This window comes from Egretta garzetta, unplaced genomic scaffold, assembly GCF_000687185.1.
Source record: "Egretta garzetta isolate BGI_Z169 unplaced genomic scaffold, ASM68718v1 scaffold60, whole genome shotgun sequence".
Taxonomy (NCBI): domain Eukaryota; kingdom Metazoa; phylum Chordata; class Aves; order Pelecaniformes; family Ardeidae; genus Egretta; species Egretta garzetta.
The window spans coordinates 3,121,198-3,136,672 of NW_009258269.1; the positions used below are offsets into that span (position 1 = coordinate 3,121,198).

Sequence of the window (15,475 nt, forward strand, 5' to 3'; positions counted from 1 at the left end):
GCCGAAGATCAGTTCTGGTATCATTCCATGGGGCACTAAATCGCCTCATCAGAAAGCAGAATGGGGATTTTAGGGTTGTTTTTTAACAGGAAAGTGAGAGGTTTTGAGGAGAAGGTGGCAGGAGTCTGCTTGCATGCAGGTCTATGCCATTGTCTGGGACCTGCAGCCCAAGAGCTGAGGGTGGCGGCCTCTGAAAAGGGCTTTGGTGATGGCTCCTGTGTCTAGTGCTGCTTGGCTGTGGTCTGCAGCCAGTTTGCTGCTGTTCTTACTCCAAATTATTCTTAGTAACAGATTAACAAAATTGCCATGATTCGTCTGATGCCTTTGCCTGGCAAAGAGCAGAAAAGAGAAAATTCATAAATTCACTGTTTTTCACAGCTGTTCTGTTTTCCTTTTTTATTAAAGTGGCTTTGTTCTTTTCCGTTGTGAGGAAGACTAGTAAGACCGATATTTTTAGGCAGAAAGAGAGAAAAAGAGTACTATGCAGAGGATCTCCAGGGAAATCCTCATGCCAAAGGTGATGCTCACCTAAAGGGTTATTGAAAGTTTAAAGTTACTTGAAATTAGGACCCCCCCAAAAAAATTAGATAGTCTTCAACCATATCTGTGACATACCCTTTCCATATGCTGCCACTGTGCTTAAATATGCCAAGGATATAATGTGGCAAGTTTGTGTGTAGAGTGAGCTCCTTTTAAATTGTTATTTGTGTGCTTCTTTGCAAATGGTTGCGGAGTTCACAACTTTCTGTAGTCAGCTGGTTGTTGTGGGTAGTTTATGCTCTCCATTCCGAAAGAAGTTGGCTTTCAGAAGAGGAAAGATACTGTGCCAAAGTGAAACGGGATGAATTGGTAGATGGAAGAGAATAAAATAAAGAAATTTGTTGGAAGCTCTAAGAGTAGCTGAGATAATTGCCGCCTTTTAGTGACTGCTGAGCTCTGAAAGTTGTTTTCTGAACTCATTCAGGGGTTAGAGTCATAGAACGAATCATAGAATGTTTTGGGTTGGAAGGGACCTTTAGAGGTCATCTAGTCCAACCCCCCTGCAGTAAGCAGAGCTGTTCCTGAGTGAACAGCAGTAACGGGGGGTGAGCTCGCTGCTGCCTGTGTGAGCAGGGAGGGAACCTGTACTGCAGGGGCTGAGGATAAATGTTAGTTTAGAGGAGAAATAGCTGGTAGCCAGCGGCAGGGGAGATGCTAGTCAAAAAGCTGAGGGTTGACTAGTATGGAGTCTCCTTGCTGCTGATCCCTTGATGCTTTTTTGCTTCTATCAGAGATTCTGAGAAATAAGAGACCCCATGTTATCTAAAAAGCAAGCTTGGTATTTAAAAGAACATACTGTAGGGGATCAAGCAAAATGTTTGATTACTTGGTCTGCCTGAATGTCCAGCTCCGTATCCTGCCTGAGACCAGAAGCTGGTACCCAGGGAAGCATGTGAGAAAGGGGAAGCATCCATCGCCGTTCCCTCAGTGCTCCTCTGGCCTCCAAGCATGCACTACTCCAAGACTGTTTGAGTCAGGTGTAGTTTCAATGAGTAGACTTGTTTTCAATAAACCTTCCTGGTCCCCCTTGAAGCTATATCATCTCTGAGCATCTGTAAGATCCAGGGCAAGGGAGCCACAGCTCTGCTGCCCCTAACGTGAACAGCTCCCTCCTCTTGTTTGTTTTGAACCCAACTCCTGATCTTGCGAGATGGTGCCAGTCTTGTTTCAATAGATGGTGAACAGCAGAATCCTCCCCATCCTTTCCATACCCCTACAATTAATCATTTTAAACCTCTGTTGTTCCTGCTCTTCACTGTCTGTCTACCTGGAGAAGTCCCAGCTTGCTTGCTTGTCCTGCGTGGAGATGCCTTTCCATGCATGTTCTCTGAAATCTTGAAAAGTTACAGTTGGGCATCTTTATGTAAACTCAACGACAAATACTTCATTGTGAGTCCTTTCCTTATTTGAACACAACTGCTTGCAGGAATACGAATGCTTTGTTGCTTTGTCATCTTCTGCTGCAGACCTCACTATTAGAAGCTGGCTGATGACTGTGACTCCCAAATCATAGTATACAAGAATGGAGCTGAGCCTGAATACAGGTGCAAGGACCTTGGCATGATCCCTGAGCTGTGTAAGTCCTTTTGATGATTATAACTTGGCTAAAGCTAGCCCCATCAGGTCATCGACCTCAAGCAAACCCTGTTACTTCATCCCTGTGCTCACTGGAGCTGTTGGCCATCAAAGCTTCTTGCTTCTCCATATTTTTTCCTTGAACTGAGCTGCCTTCTGGTGTTCATTATCAGCACATGGGATGGGTAACGAGGCTGATCTTCATTACATCATTTGGTCTGTGTTGCTTTACCCTAACCTGCAGGCGTTTCAGACAGGTAGGGTGGCACTCGGTGTTTCTGCAGCAGCATAGGGTGCTGCTGGTCCCAGCAGGGCTAGGATCTATGGTATAGGCAGGTTAAAGTGGGAGTCTGTGGGCAATTGGGGTCATGGTGCAGGCCTGCTTTTGGACACCCGGAGGCAGATGGATCTCTTGGTTTTGATGGATCTCTTGGGATGGGTAACCAGGCTGATCTTCACTACATCATTTGGGACACATCGCCCATTGCTGGGGGCACAGCGATTCCACCCATATCACATCCAGAATGCTGCTGTGTTTGGACAGGGAGTGCTGCCAGGATTCAGTGGTTTATATTGAGAGCTGCTTCCAGAAGAAACTGTTATCCTGTGGTGTCCTCCCTAAGAGAGGGCATGTCAGCCTTCAGGGAGAGGTTCTGCAGTAGCAGGTAGTGGGCAGATGGGGTTTCTCCAGCAAGGGCAGAGATGATGCCCTGCAGTGAGTGGCGTGGGGCATCCTGAGGCTTGTGGGATGTACTAGAGAAGGAAAAGGGGAGTGTGCTTACAGCAGTGCTTTTCTTAATTGTATTTCCTTTCCTTTTCTTTTTAGGTAACTCCACTGATAAAATCAAGGTGGAGAAAATTGAAGCAGCATGGTGGAACTGTGGACAAAGGTTTTTTTGCTGATGTGGTTGGGTAACGTAGGTTACCTGATGCTGGACTACAAGTGCTGCCACTCACTTCTGCCTAATTGATTAGCACTGTACCTGTTGTGCTTGATCTTTCTGACAGAGCGTGTGCTTACATCTTAATTAAAAAAGAAAAAAACAGGTTGCAGCTGTCACACAGTGAGGGAAAATGTTTGAGGTGTGGGCATGGGTCTCCCCTACCTCTTGAACTGGCAGGCAGTCACATAGTCCCCTGCAGTTTGTATCTGGTGGGAAATAATGGAAGCTGTGATGGTGTGGAATTGTAAAATGCTTGCTGTTCCCGTCACGGCGGTGCAAGCAGATGCTTCCACACTGTGCCAGATCTGTAGTGAATCCTTCCCAGCAAGAAAGGTGTCACTGCCTGTGTTTCAGTGGGAATGTGTGCCTTGGGAAACTTGGGGCCAGCGCTGCTGGACTGGAGATGGGCTGCTAGGAGGTTTTTTGCCTCTTGGATTAGGCAGAGGCACGAATCTTCAGCTCTGATTGTGACTGGATTACTGCATGAGGGCTGGGTGGTGGAGGTTTTGAGAGGGTTTTAGGAAAAGCAAGGAAGCCCCCCCCCATCCCTATAGGTACACATACTCCTTGTACGTCCCTGCTCAGCCCTGTTTGTTGTCTCTGCAGCTGGACTCGGAACCGACCGCACAGAAGAGCTGCAGATTGAAGTGAAGAAGATGAAAGGGGACTTTGAGGAGAAACTACTTGGTGCACGTGGTGGAAAGGAGTTGCTGAATGTGGAGAAGCAGCAGATGACTGCAGAGAAGCAGGAGCTGGCAAGCAAAACCTTCCATCTGAGTGAGGAGGTCCTTCTCAGGCTGAGACATGGGCTGATGTGTCGGGGATGGGTTACAGCAGGCCAGAGACTGTGTTCTCAAAGAGCTCTGTCCCTCTCTGGAGATAGGTGACATTGGAAAGAGGAAAAGCAATGTTGAGAGGCTCCTCTGGTCAGAGATTTGGGGAGTGCCCTCAGGCAGCTCTGAGCCACTTTTGCTTAAACAGGTAGAGTCAGGAGAAAGAAGAAGAGGCTGAAGCAGCTGGTCCTGCTCTGGCTGCTCCCTGCTTTCTTATTCTCTTGGTGGTATCCATGGACCTGAGGCCAGCAGGATCAGTCCACACCTGACTAATTTCTGCTTAGCCCAAAAGTAGTTTCTGGGTCGGCTTCCCTTGAGCTGATTCTCATCCTGCTTTTCTGCTCCCCAGGCAGCTCTGGTGTTTTGTTGTGCTTCTAAAGAGGGTTTGAGTCTTAGATTTAACATGGAGAGAGTTGCCTGTCTTGAATCTTTCCTCCTGTACTTTGGCCAGCACTCCCACACACACTTCTTTCAGCTCAGCATCACCCAGATCTGCCCTGGAGAGAACTGGCTTATGTGGGACTGACCCTGGAGTGTCTTGGCTTTTCCCTGGACACACTGACTTCCCCCAGAAGTTGATAAGTATATTCTCAGAGTTGCTTTTTTTGTATTAACAAAAGCGTGGGGGAGGAAAAGGCAGAAATGTTGTGATCGTGTTTTTCAGTGTTAGCTGGTATCCTCGGTTCAAGCAGTCTCCTATCGCTGCACCGAGTGCTCTGCCTGGAGCCCAGGCAGTCTGTGCGTACTTGGTTTTGCTCTCTGGAGAACAAAGACCAAACAGTTAAGGAAACTTCTGGATATGAATGTGGACATTTCTGCTCCTAAGTCCCTTGTCTGATAGAATAGAAAATGCATCCTGGTATTTCTTTGGAAACTTATTGAGTGCCTTACCCCTGAGAAAAATAATGGAAAGCAAGATAAAGCTGCTTGCAATTATTTATATAAAACAAATGGTCTTGCAATTAAACCCCTATAGAAATCCCTTTCTTGGTGACTACAAACCTTTGTAAGCAGCTCCTCTGATGGAAGAAAACCATCTCTGTTATTAAGCCTTCTTCTGGCTGTTTGCCTTTGACAAGTTCAGAAAGCAGAGATCGGAGGGAGGGGAAATTGGGGCTAATTTTGCTGCAGTCCTTGGGCTCCTTGGGACAGGGCAGTTGGTTGTGGCAGCTCCTGCTCTGCCTCTGCCCCATCACGAGGCAGGAGTGAGCTGGCCAGGGGACACCTCTCCTTTCTGAGATACTGGATACTGTGGGCAAGAGGTTCTATCTCGCCAGGCTTGTAGTGCCTGATGACAGGGTTGGGTCAAAAGCTGAGGGAGGAGGGCATGTGGTGAAAAGGGGTCGTGCAGCACAAGAGAAGGTCTGTCAGGGTCTCCGAGGTGTCAAACAGCGAGGGCTATGGGCTGGCCATGGTGCGGATACACCACCATAAGAGCACACGCTCTGGCTATCCTGCAGGGACTTTCTTCCTTGTTTATTCTCACTGACACTAGGATGGTGCAGAGAATTGGTGGTTTCTTTCTATGCTACACAGTGTGCCTGTTTGATCTTCATGGACATACATCACTGGGACACTTTCCTATATATTCTCCAGCTTCCTAACAGTTGAGACAGACCTAATAAACCACCACGTGTCTCTGAGGCCTGTTTCAACCACTGACTTTCGGGGCTGGGAGCAGACTCTACTTCACTATTGTGCTTCCAGCTGTAGCTTGCTCACCAGACCTCTTCTGAGGTCACCCTGCTGCAGGAATGAATCTTTTCCTCTTATCAGCTGGTGGGAGGACAACTTCAAGTCCCCAGGTGGTGGCAGGGGTCCCCTGTTATGCTGCCTTCTGCTCATTTTTCATTGACAAGGGAAGCTGGCATGCATCGCGTGAGGAGAAGGATGGGGATTTGAGATAGACCTGATCATCTGGGACATGCTTCAGGGTGGTACCTGTTTACTCTAGGCAACTGAGCATGAGCTGACCACTGGCGTGTTCTTGTTTCTGCTTCAGATGGAGAGGCTGAAAGAAGATCTGGAAGGCACCAGGAGAGAAATGGCTTCAGGCTCTTCTTCCTGCCTGCAGCTTTGCAGGGAACATCCAGTCACCACCACCCGTCCACTACCAGGACTGTTTCTGGAGAATTCCCACCAGCTCCTCCACTCCTAGGTTGTTCTGGCATCTCACCACCTCCATGAGGAGTTCCCCCTCCTGAACCTTGGCTTCGGATTTGAGGGAGCCTGTGTACCTCAACTGCTTCTATGGGGATTGTCTCCAAAGAGGATTCTCAGACAGCCATACAGCAGCAAAGACCCCATTGGACTGAGGTAGGACCTACATTTTAAAGGACACTTTACACCTTGTTCTTTCACCCCAGCAAGCTCATCCTTTCCCTCGTGTCTCATCTCACATTACCCTGGCTGAGGGGTTTCATGGCCCTGCTTTCTGTACTCTGTAGAAAAGCTGGTTTTCTGTAGAAGGAGGTGATTTCTTCTTTGCCTCTGCGTGCAGAGAGGGCAGGGCAGAGCACACAGGGACCCGAAGTGCCTGGTCCTTCTGAAACCATGCAGGAGGCCTGGCTTGCAGTGTGCTGGCACATGCTTTCTCTGCCACCTTTAAAGGCTCTGGTGGTGTCCTGGTTTCGGCTGGGACCTGAGTTGTCTCTCCTGTGTAAGCTGGCTTAATAAGCTGGCAGTCCTTAGTAAGATCTTGTGAAGACCTGGAGGCCCTTCCAGATGCTGTGGTCCTCTTTAGCTATGAGGGAAGGGAGGAATCTCCTGGCTAAGCCATGGCTGCACGATTGCCTGCATCTTGGCGTGACTCCCGAGCAGGGTTTGTGGCGTGACAGGACATTGTGACACATGATGCACTGCTCCACCGCCTGTGCCTTGCATCCTCTCGAGTAGGGATATTGTGCTTTCTTTCTGCACCATCCCTTTTGCTTCTGCTTGGTTACCTGTCGCAATAGTTGGGTTAAGGGCAGAGATGTCTGCTTGGTGCTGTGTACAGCCAGTTATGGCTTTTCTCACTGGTTTTCTCTTCTCTCCTTCCTCCTGCATTACCAGGTAGATGCTGGGGCTCTCGTCCCCCCCTCTCTGAGTGCTCTCTGTAACATCTCTCTCACTGTTAAACATTTATGGAGCTATTTCTCCACCTTTGCACGTGGGGCAGGAGAGTGGCAGGATGCAAGCGCCGTGTGTGTGCAGCGCCTGGGGAGAGGGAGCACTCCTACCCACACACACTCAGACCTTCATTCTGTCTGCAGGTCCAGGCCCTGCCCTTTGGAGGGGACGTGCCCCAGCCCAGAGGACAGGGTTTGGGACTGTGTTATGGCCCAGTGCTTAGGGCAAGCAGCTGCGCATTAGAGGGGGATGTATGAATAGGAGGGCTTGAAAGGTGATGTACACAGACATCCCCACCCTTATTTTCCTTAAAAAGGTGGAAGGGGTGAAAAGTCTGGTGCTGTTGGGCTTTTCTTCTTGGTCAGGGGAAGAGAATTGCATGTTCATCAGAGAAATCTCTTCTTCCCCAAAGTGTATGGCTGCAGTTCGGTGCTTTGCCCCAGGGCCAGCCCTGGCTCCTCTGGCTGCTGAAGGGCATGGCCCAGGACCTGCCTTGGTGGTGGCATTGGCTGCAGGGACACCCAGATTTCACTCTAAGGCCATTTTATGCTGCTTTTTATCAGCAGTCCGGGCTCTGGTCCTCTGCAGTATCCCCAAACTTCCAGTCCCAGCAGCTGCTGCTACTGAAAGCATCTGCTTTGTGTTTCCCCTCTTCTTTTGATTTCTAACTTGAAGGCTGTTTCTCTCAGTGTCCAGATATTTTTATTTTTTTTTCTTTTTCATGAAGCTTCATAGTTTGAGGTGTCCATAGGACTCGGGAGCCTGGCAAGCAGTTTCCTTGCAGGAGGGAATTAAGCTGGGCAAGGGGAAACCTCCAGGTGTTCCCTGAAGGTCTGTGCTGCTGTCCCCTAACCTGCAGGCGTTAGGACAGGTAGGGTGACACTTGGTGTTTCTGCAGCAGCGTAGGGTGCTGCTGGTCCCGATGGGACTAGGATTTACCGTTTAGGCAGGTTAAAATGGGAGTCTGTGGGCAATTGGGGTCACGGTGCAGGCCTGCTTTTGGACACCAGGTGGCAGATGGATCTCTTGGTTTTGCACGGAGGCTTTGTGTCCCTGCTGCAGTCTGGGCTTACAGCCCTGCTTGGGAGCCTGTCAGCATGACTTCCAGTGCTGGGAGTGGATTTTGGGGAGAGCAGAGTCCTGGGGGTGCTGTCGGAGAGGTCTAGGGGTGCCAGTGCAAGGCAGCACCTGTCAGAGGCAGGTTTTGGGCACGACTGTCCCTAGGCTGCAGAGGAGCAGAGTTTGCTCCCTGCGGCCCATCCATGCCTTTCCTGCCTGAGCTTCTGCACTGGCGCAGCAAACCCCCTGCCAGCAAGCATGTGGCCAGCTTGGCAACCAGAGCCATGGCCAGGGTGGCCCTGCCCTTTCTCTGCACTGACGGCAGCAACAGAACAGCCCTGTCAGCCACAGATTCCCTACGTGGGAGCAATCCCTTTTCTTTAGTAACTGCTCATAAAGAATCCCATAAAATATTTTCCGTTCTGTTTTTCGTGATGCCTTCCGTGCCCCAGCCCCGCCGAGCTGAGCTGTGCGCCGGGGCAATGCTTGCCCTGGCTGTGTTGTCCACCCAGCGCAGCCTGGGTGCTTCAGCCTCGAGTGTGCTGCTCCGAGGAGCTCCGTCAAGAGCACACAATCATTTTCTGTGCTGGGTTGTTTTCCACATTAAGCAGCCTGTGGATAAAGTTCCTTCGGTATTTATCTATTTTCTTTTCTGGGAGGCGTAACCTGGAGAGGCAGGAGGGAGTAATGGTGAGAGACCATAGAGTGGTTTGGGCTGGAAGGGGCCTTCAAAGATCATTCACTTAACCCTCACCCTGGCCATGGGCAGGGACATCGTCCACCAGACGAGGTTGCTCAAAGCCCCATCCAGGCTGACCTTGAACCCTTCCAGGGGTTGGGCATCCACAGCTTTTCTGAGCAACCTGTTCCAGTGCCTCGCCACCCTCACAGTAAAGCATTTCTTCCTTATGCCCAGCCTAAATCTGCCCTCGTTCAGTTTAAAGCCCCTGCCCCGTACCCTGTCACACCAGGCCCTGGTAAAAAGTCTCTCTCCGTCTTTCTTATAAGCCCCCTGCCTTAGCAGACATCAGTTGCTCCTGTTGCTGTCCGTGTGTGTTTGAAACCTCCCTTCATTTTAAGCTCGGCCCTAATTAATTGGGCTGAGCGTCAGCTGCAAGCCAGGCCCTGCTCCTGCTCTGCCCAGTCCCACTGCAGCTGGAGTGAACTGGAGCTGAGGAGGACGTGGAAAGGTGCTAGGGTGGGCTTGTGCCCCCCACACTGGGAGCTGTACCAGGCCTTGGGCCCCTTCCCAGCCCCAAAACGCAGCACCCCAGAGTTAATGAACCCGGCTGCAGCTTTTCCCAGCTCTCAGGCGGTTTCGCAGGAGGTGTAGGAGAAGCTGGGAGAAGGCTTGTGCCTCCAGGTGTGTGGATGGGAAATCACAGTGGGAAGTTCCTTATGGCTTTGGGGTTGTGCCCTGTCATTTGGTTCTGTAATTAATGGGCCCATCTCCTGTGGACTCTTGCCCTGTCCTCAGCTGCATTGGGATGAGTCCTTTGCAGCTCCATCCTGCCTCAGTTTCCCTCCTCTTAATTCCCCAGAGCAAGCCCAGGGTGCAGTGTTGCTGAGTGTATGCAGCCCAAGCAAAGAGTGAGGGGAGAGACCCTGCGGAAGGGGCCACAGCTGGAGTGAGGGGATGGGAAGAGATGGCTCCTGACCTTGGGGGAGCATTTCTGTAGCAAATGCCACTCCTGGGCTCCAGCATTAGTGTTAGGGCACAGAGCAGTGGCTGCTTTTGCCTTGTGTCCAGCTGCTACCAGAAGGTCTTACCTGATGTTTCAGGGACATTAAGGCAGCCTGGCCTAAAGGCACTGTCAGACCTTCAGGAACAGACCTGGCAATGCTGTAGCTGCTTATTTTCCAGCCCAGGTTCCGGGAGTGCTTTGGGTGCTCTCCTGTGCCTGGTTGTCCCCCCAGAGGGCACCCAAACGGATGCTGTGAGCAGGGGGAGCTGCAGGCAGCACATGCTGACACTGGCAGGAGCTGCTTTTGGGGTGTGGTGGCCCAGCCACATCTGGCTTTCACCCCCCCAAACTGTGTTCCCCACCTCCGCCACCCCTGGGAGGACAAGGGGACTGGGTGGATTGCCTGCTGCACCTTTGGGCGCCAACACAGCCCAGCTGGGTGTCCTGCTCCTGGGCTAAGGTGCAACATGGCCCTGGTGGTGTCACCTTCTCCCCTTCTCTGAACTCTTTAGGGCTGAGGGTTTGGGGAGCAGCAAAGTGGTTTAAAGTTATCTCCCTGCCTTTGTGCTGAGCAAAGGGACAACTTGGCAGGGGACATCCCACCGGGAGACGTGTCGGTACCTGCTTCGGTGGTGGCTGTGGGAGAACTGTTTGTTCCCCAGAGCTTTTCCCAGCCCTCCATCTTTCTCATAAGCCCCCTTTAAGCATTGAAAGGCCACAATCAGGTCTCCCTGGAGCCTTCTATTCTCCAAGCTGAACAACCCCAGCTCTCTCGGCCTTTCCCCATAGCAGAGATGCTCCAGCCCTCCGACCGCTTCCATGGCCTCCTCTGGACCCGCTCTCACAGGTCCACATGTCTTGTGCTGGGGACCCCAGAGCTGGATGCAGGGCTCCAGGTCTGGTCTCACAAGGCCAGAACAGAGGGGGAGAATCCCCTCCCTCGCCCTGCTGGCCACCCTGCTTGGCTTTCTGGACTGCAGTGCACATTCCCAGCTCTTGTCCCATTTGTCACCCACCAGTACCCCCAGTCCTTCTCTGCAGGGCGGCTCTCCATCCCCTCATCCCCCCATATCTGTACTGATGCTGGGGATTGCTCCAACCCAGGTGCAGGACCTTGTTGCACTTGGCCTTGTTGACCTTCATGAGGTTCTCATGGGCTTGCTCCTCCAGCCTGCCCAGGTCCCTCTGGATGGCACCCCATCCCTCAAGTAATCAGCAGCACTGCTCAGTGTAGTGTTGTCTGCAAACTTGCTGAGGGTGTACTTGATCCCACTGTTTATGTCATTAGTTACAATATTAAATATTATTGGCCCCAGAACAGACCCTTATGTGACACCACTCATTACTGGTTTCCTTTTGGACATTGAGCCGTTGGCTGTAACTCTTTGGATGCAGCCATCCAGCCTTATCCATCTAATAAGTGCCAGAGCTTTGTTGGAAATCGGGGACTCCTTAGCTCCAGAAAGCCAGATCCAAAAAGGATTATGCTCCTAACTCATGGAAACATAAGATACCATTAACAGGTAGTGGGACTTTGTACTCCCAGCCTAGGGGCCAGGGCCCTGAACACCTTGTGTGGACCCAAACCAAAGTTTCTCTTGAGAAGGAAACTTTGGGGTTTTCTTAAAAAGCTGCCCAGTGCTGTGGACTAGCTTGCAAAATGTCTCTTGTTGATTTGCTGGGCCCTCCAGGTGCTCACACATGCATTTAAAGCATCCCTGCATGCTCTTCATGTGTCCTCAGATTTCCAGGATGCTGGGAAGCATCGCTTCCTCTTGCTCGCATACATCTGGCTGCAGGGATCCCTGGCACAAGCATCTCCTCTGTCCAATACCTCCTTCCCTTTTGTTTTTCCATCCTAGTGTCCCCGGCTCCGTCACCTCTCTCTGGTGAGGCATTCTGCAGCCATAGCTTCTCTCTTCCTTGAGCATCCGCGTGTGTTGTGCCAACGTTGGCTGAGAAGGGGCAGTGAACAGGGACAGAAATTTCCCTCTTCCTCTGTTGCACAGGAACGATCTCAGACAAAATGGAGAATTCTGTCCACAAACTTGGGAGCTGGTAAATCCCAGTTCAGAAGGGTCTGCTGAGAGGGAACGAACGGGGGAACTCACCAGGTGTCCTTCCAGCATCACAGAATGATTCGGATTGAAAGGCTTCTCTGGAGGTCTCTGGTCCAACAGGGCTAACCCAGAAGCTGGGGATTGCTCAGGGTCTTTTTGAGTTGTGCTTTTGAGTCTCTTCAAGGACAGAAATTGTCCCAGCTCTCTAGAGGTAACTGGGCTCCCTTCTCCAGTGTCTAACCACCCTTGTGATAATAATTCTTATATCCAGTCAGAATTTGCCTCGTTGGAGCTGGTGGCTCTTACCTCTTAACCGTTACCCTGCTCTCGCTTCCTTGTTTCTCCCGGAGCGGTGTTGGGGAACGCACACCAACAGCATCACCGTACTTGGATGGGGATCTGGGAGCAGTGCTGGTGGAAAACTGAACGTTCATTTGCTTCTCAAGGGAGGCAGAACCTCTTTGGAGAGCTTTCCCCCTAGATCTTGTCAGTGTTTCGTCTCTGCAGAATGCGTGGGGTATCTGTTCACTGGGTCGTGCCCCAGGAGAAGCTTTTGAGCCTGTACCCTGGAGTTTCGAGAAACTGAAGTCACTCCTCATTGCCCCTACACAATCTGTAAGTACAGGTACAGTGGTGGCTGGTCTGGGAGGCGTTTGTACGCTCCCACGCTTTCCCACCCACGTGTATCAGAGTCTGGAGAGAGGAACCACAACCAGCTCAGAACCTTTCTGTAGCACAGCCGTGTATTTTAGCAGTCAATGTTTTCATCTCGCAATAGGCCATGGTGTTGCCTGTATGTCTCGGAACGACCTTTCCTTACACTTTTGGGCAAGCAGCCTTTTTCCTACCATTGCAGTGCTGTCCCTGGGGCACCCGGCCGGTGCCCAGGCACAGGTTCCGCCGCAGCAGACGTCCTGGTCCAGATTTTTTGCCAGGTGAAGGTGACTTTTCTAACGGAGGATGTGTAGAAAAGTCAGTGGGAGCGAGGTCGGGCTGAACCTGGGGCTGCCCCCGTGGGAGCGAGGAGCTGCTGCTGTCCCCGTCGGCGCTGGCACTGCGGCGTGGCAGTCGGCTGCCGGCGCTCGCTTTTGGGGGTGCTGCGGGTGACGAGTGTGCCCAGCTCTGGGGTGCAGCTCCGGCCTGTCCCGGGCTTCTGCCAGGCTGCTGCCGCTGCAAGAAGCACTTGGGATGTTATAGGTGGGCTTTCTGCAGGTGTGTGGTGCTTACTGGGAGACACTGGGAGCTGGACTGGGCCTGTATTGCCCACAGCGTGCATCCCTGGTGTTTGCACGGGGGTGTCAGCACCAGGCATTGATTTTATCTGCGATTTGAGCTTCGAGAGGCCCCTGGCTGAAGCCCAGGTTAGGGCCAGGGGTGCCCTAGGATTTTTTGGTTTAATGTGGGTCTTGGGACTTGTCTGCCCTTGAAAACTGGGGGCTTTTCTCTGGGACCCCCTTACTGTCTGTTAATATTTCCAGGTCCCTTGCAGTGCTGTTTTCATCCGCCAGATGCGCGCAGTTGAGCCGTGTTGGCTCCGTTCCTGGGGATGAGATCAGAGGATTGGGATTGGAAGAAAGGATCAGCTGCTTTCCTGACATCAGTCCTGACGCAGCCCTGCATCCTCCCCTGCATCCCCCCAGTCCCCCCCCCGTGACCTCCTTTTCCAGACAAAGAGGGGAAGTGCTGGCTGCGTGCGCATCCCCCCCGCTTGTGCTGTGCCCCCCCTTCCTCCGTCCCCACTCTGAACCTGGAAAGAACAGCTCAGCTCTCATTGCAAGGAGCCTTTGTCCTGTTAGACAGCCTCCTTTAGGAGATTTGTCCATCTTTTTTTCTGCCTGTGACAAGACCATAATTAAGGAAGGGGCTCTCCATCTGCTGCTGGGGGAATTGGGGGGGGTCACGGGGAAGAAATCACCTGCCCTGGCACACAAAGGCAGCGCTTGCCCCCCAGCTGGCACCACCAGCCTTTTGGGTGCTTAGTTATTAGTGGTTTGTGCCACTAAATGAAACGGGGATCTCTGGGGTGTTGTGCCAGCCCCTCTCTATGTCCCTCTGTTGGGGGGCTCCCCACACCTCTCCAGTTGCACCCCCACTCCTACCCTGTGCTCTGAGCCATGGCTGTTGTGCTGCTGTAGTGCTCCTCTGTTCCCCCAGACCCTCTTCCTTGCTGACATTAGAGGCTCAGGCCCAGCAGTGCCAGTGTACCCCAGTCCTGGGCTCCCCCAGAGCTCTGCCCATCTCCATCACTTCTGCCCCACGGCACCGTCTTGCCAGGCTGGGGTCCACCCTGATGTCTCACTTGTGCTTTCCCAGCACTCCCATGCTGAGTCACCCAGGGCGTGCTGGGAATTCACCCGTGTTTAGTAGCCCCAAAACTCGTTTTGCAATTTTTTTCAGTCCTCTCTTGCTCACACGATGAGATGTTCTGGCACCTCATCTTTTGATAGCCCTTCCTAGGCGGCAACGCTGCAAAAATGCCCGCTTGTCAGTGTACCCAGGATGCGATCCCCCTGCCCTGCCAGCCAGTTCCGACCTGCCGAGCTCCCTACTGCCCCAGCGCCAGCCTCGCTCCCCTCCTGCCATGCTGGGGGACATGCCCGTGGTTTTAGCAGCTGCCAAAATGTCAGTAATCAAATCAAGTCTCCCTGGGTGTCCCACCCTGGGTGTCCCACGCTCCGTCTGCACCCAGGCGTGCTGCTGTGGCAGGAGCATCACCACAGAGCTCCGGCTCCGGGTCAGCCTCACCCTGAGCCCACAAAAAGGATTGTTCTATCCCAGAAAAAGCCCTTAAAGGTTTTTTTGTAGTTAGTTAATAGCCAGTGGAACTTTGTGTGGCGTGTAAGTGCGGGTACCCCAGAACCGGCGCTTGTCAGGCTCTGTCCTTGCAGGCTGGATGGGTGCAGCCACGGTGCCAAAATGTGTGCTGGGCACCCTGCTTCTCGCCGAGTTTAATCCTTCAGTGTGAGGATATTGCCTGCTGTCACCTATAGAGTGGTTTCTCTCTGTCTGCCTCTTCATTTTTTTTTTTCTATTTTTTCATTTTTCATAGTCTCTTCAATTTTTTCTTCCTCATCCTCTTCAGTGTTCCAGTTACTGCAAAGGACTTGGGATCCTGGATCTGTTTGTGGTTTTTGTCTCATAGCTGAGTGATGCTTTTTGGTCCTTTTTAAACTGATCCTGGGAAAACTCCCTGTGAGATTCACATGGGAATTTAAGCCTCAGGTTCAGCTGGATTTGGCCCTGTGCTGACATACCCCTGGCTTGAAAGTTGGCCCCACAGGGAGCGGTTTGCTAGGCATCCTTGTGCCAGTTTTGCATGGGCCTTTTGGTCCCTGAACCTTTCCTAGGGACAGCATCTGGTCTCCCCGACTCAGGTGGGTGCTGGTTCTCCCCCCATGCCTGTCTTCAGCCCCTTCTCCCACCCCTGGGCCTGAATATGTTCCCATGAGAGGTAATGCCAGGCTTTGGGCGCTCGCCCTGACAAGGAACTTAATACAGATGAAATTTAGTGTTTTTTCTCAAACCTGGACAAATATGTAAATGTGGAGGGCTGTGGCATTAATTGTTGGGAGTTGTATGTGTGAAATACACTGTTTTAATACAAAATACTGTCCTTTTCCTAAGGACTGTGAATGTAACGCAGTGAGGAAAAACAGAATGTAAATGGG

At 51.8% G+C, this 15,475-nt stretch overlaps 1 long non-coding RNA gene across 1 annotated transcript; it reads left to right on the forward strand.

Moving 5' to 3' along the window:
• The first annotated feature begins 1,643 nt into the window (after positions 1 to 1,643).
• On the forward strand, positions 1,644 to 3,811 carry LOC118451700. Its single transcript, XR_004841239.1, has 3 exons — positions 1,644 to 2,116; positions 2,942 to 3,005; positions 3,666 to 3,811. It is a non-coding gene; the product is annotated as an uncharacterized LOC118451700 (long non-coding RNA).
• The last annotated feature ends 11,664 nt before the right edge of the window (positions 3,812 to 15,475 follow it).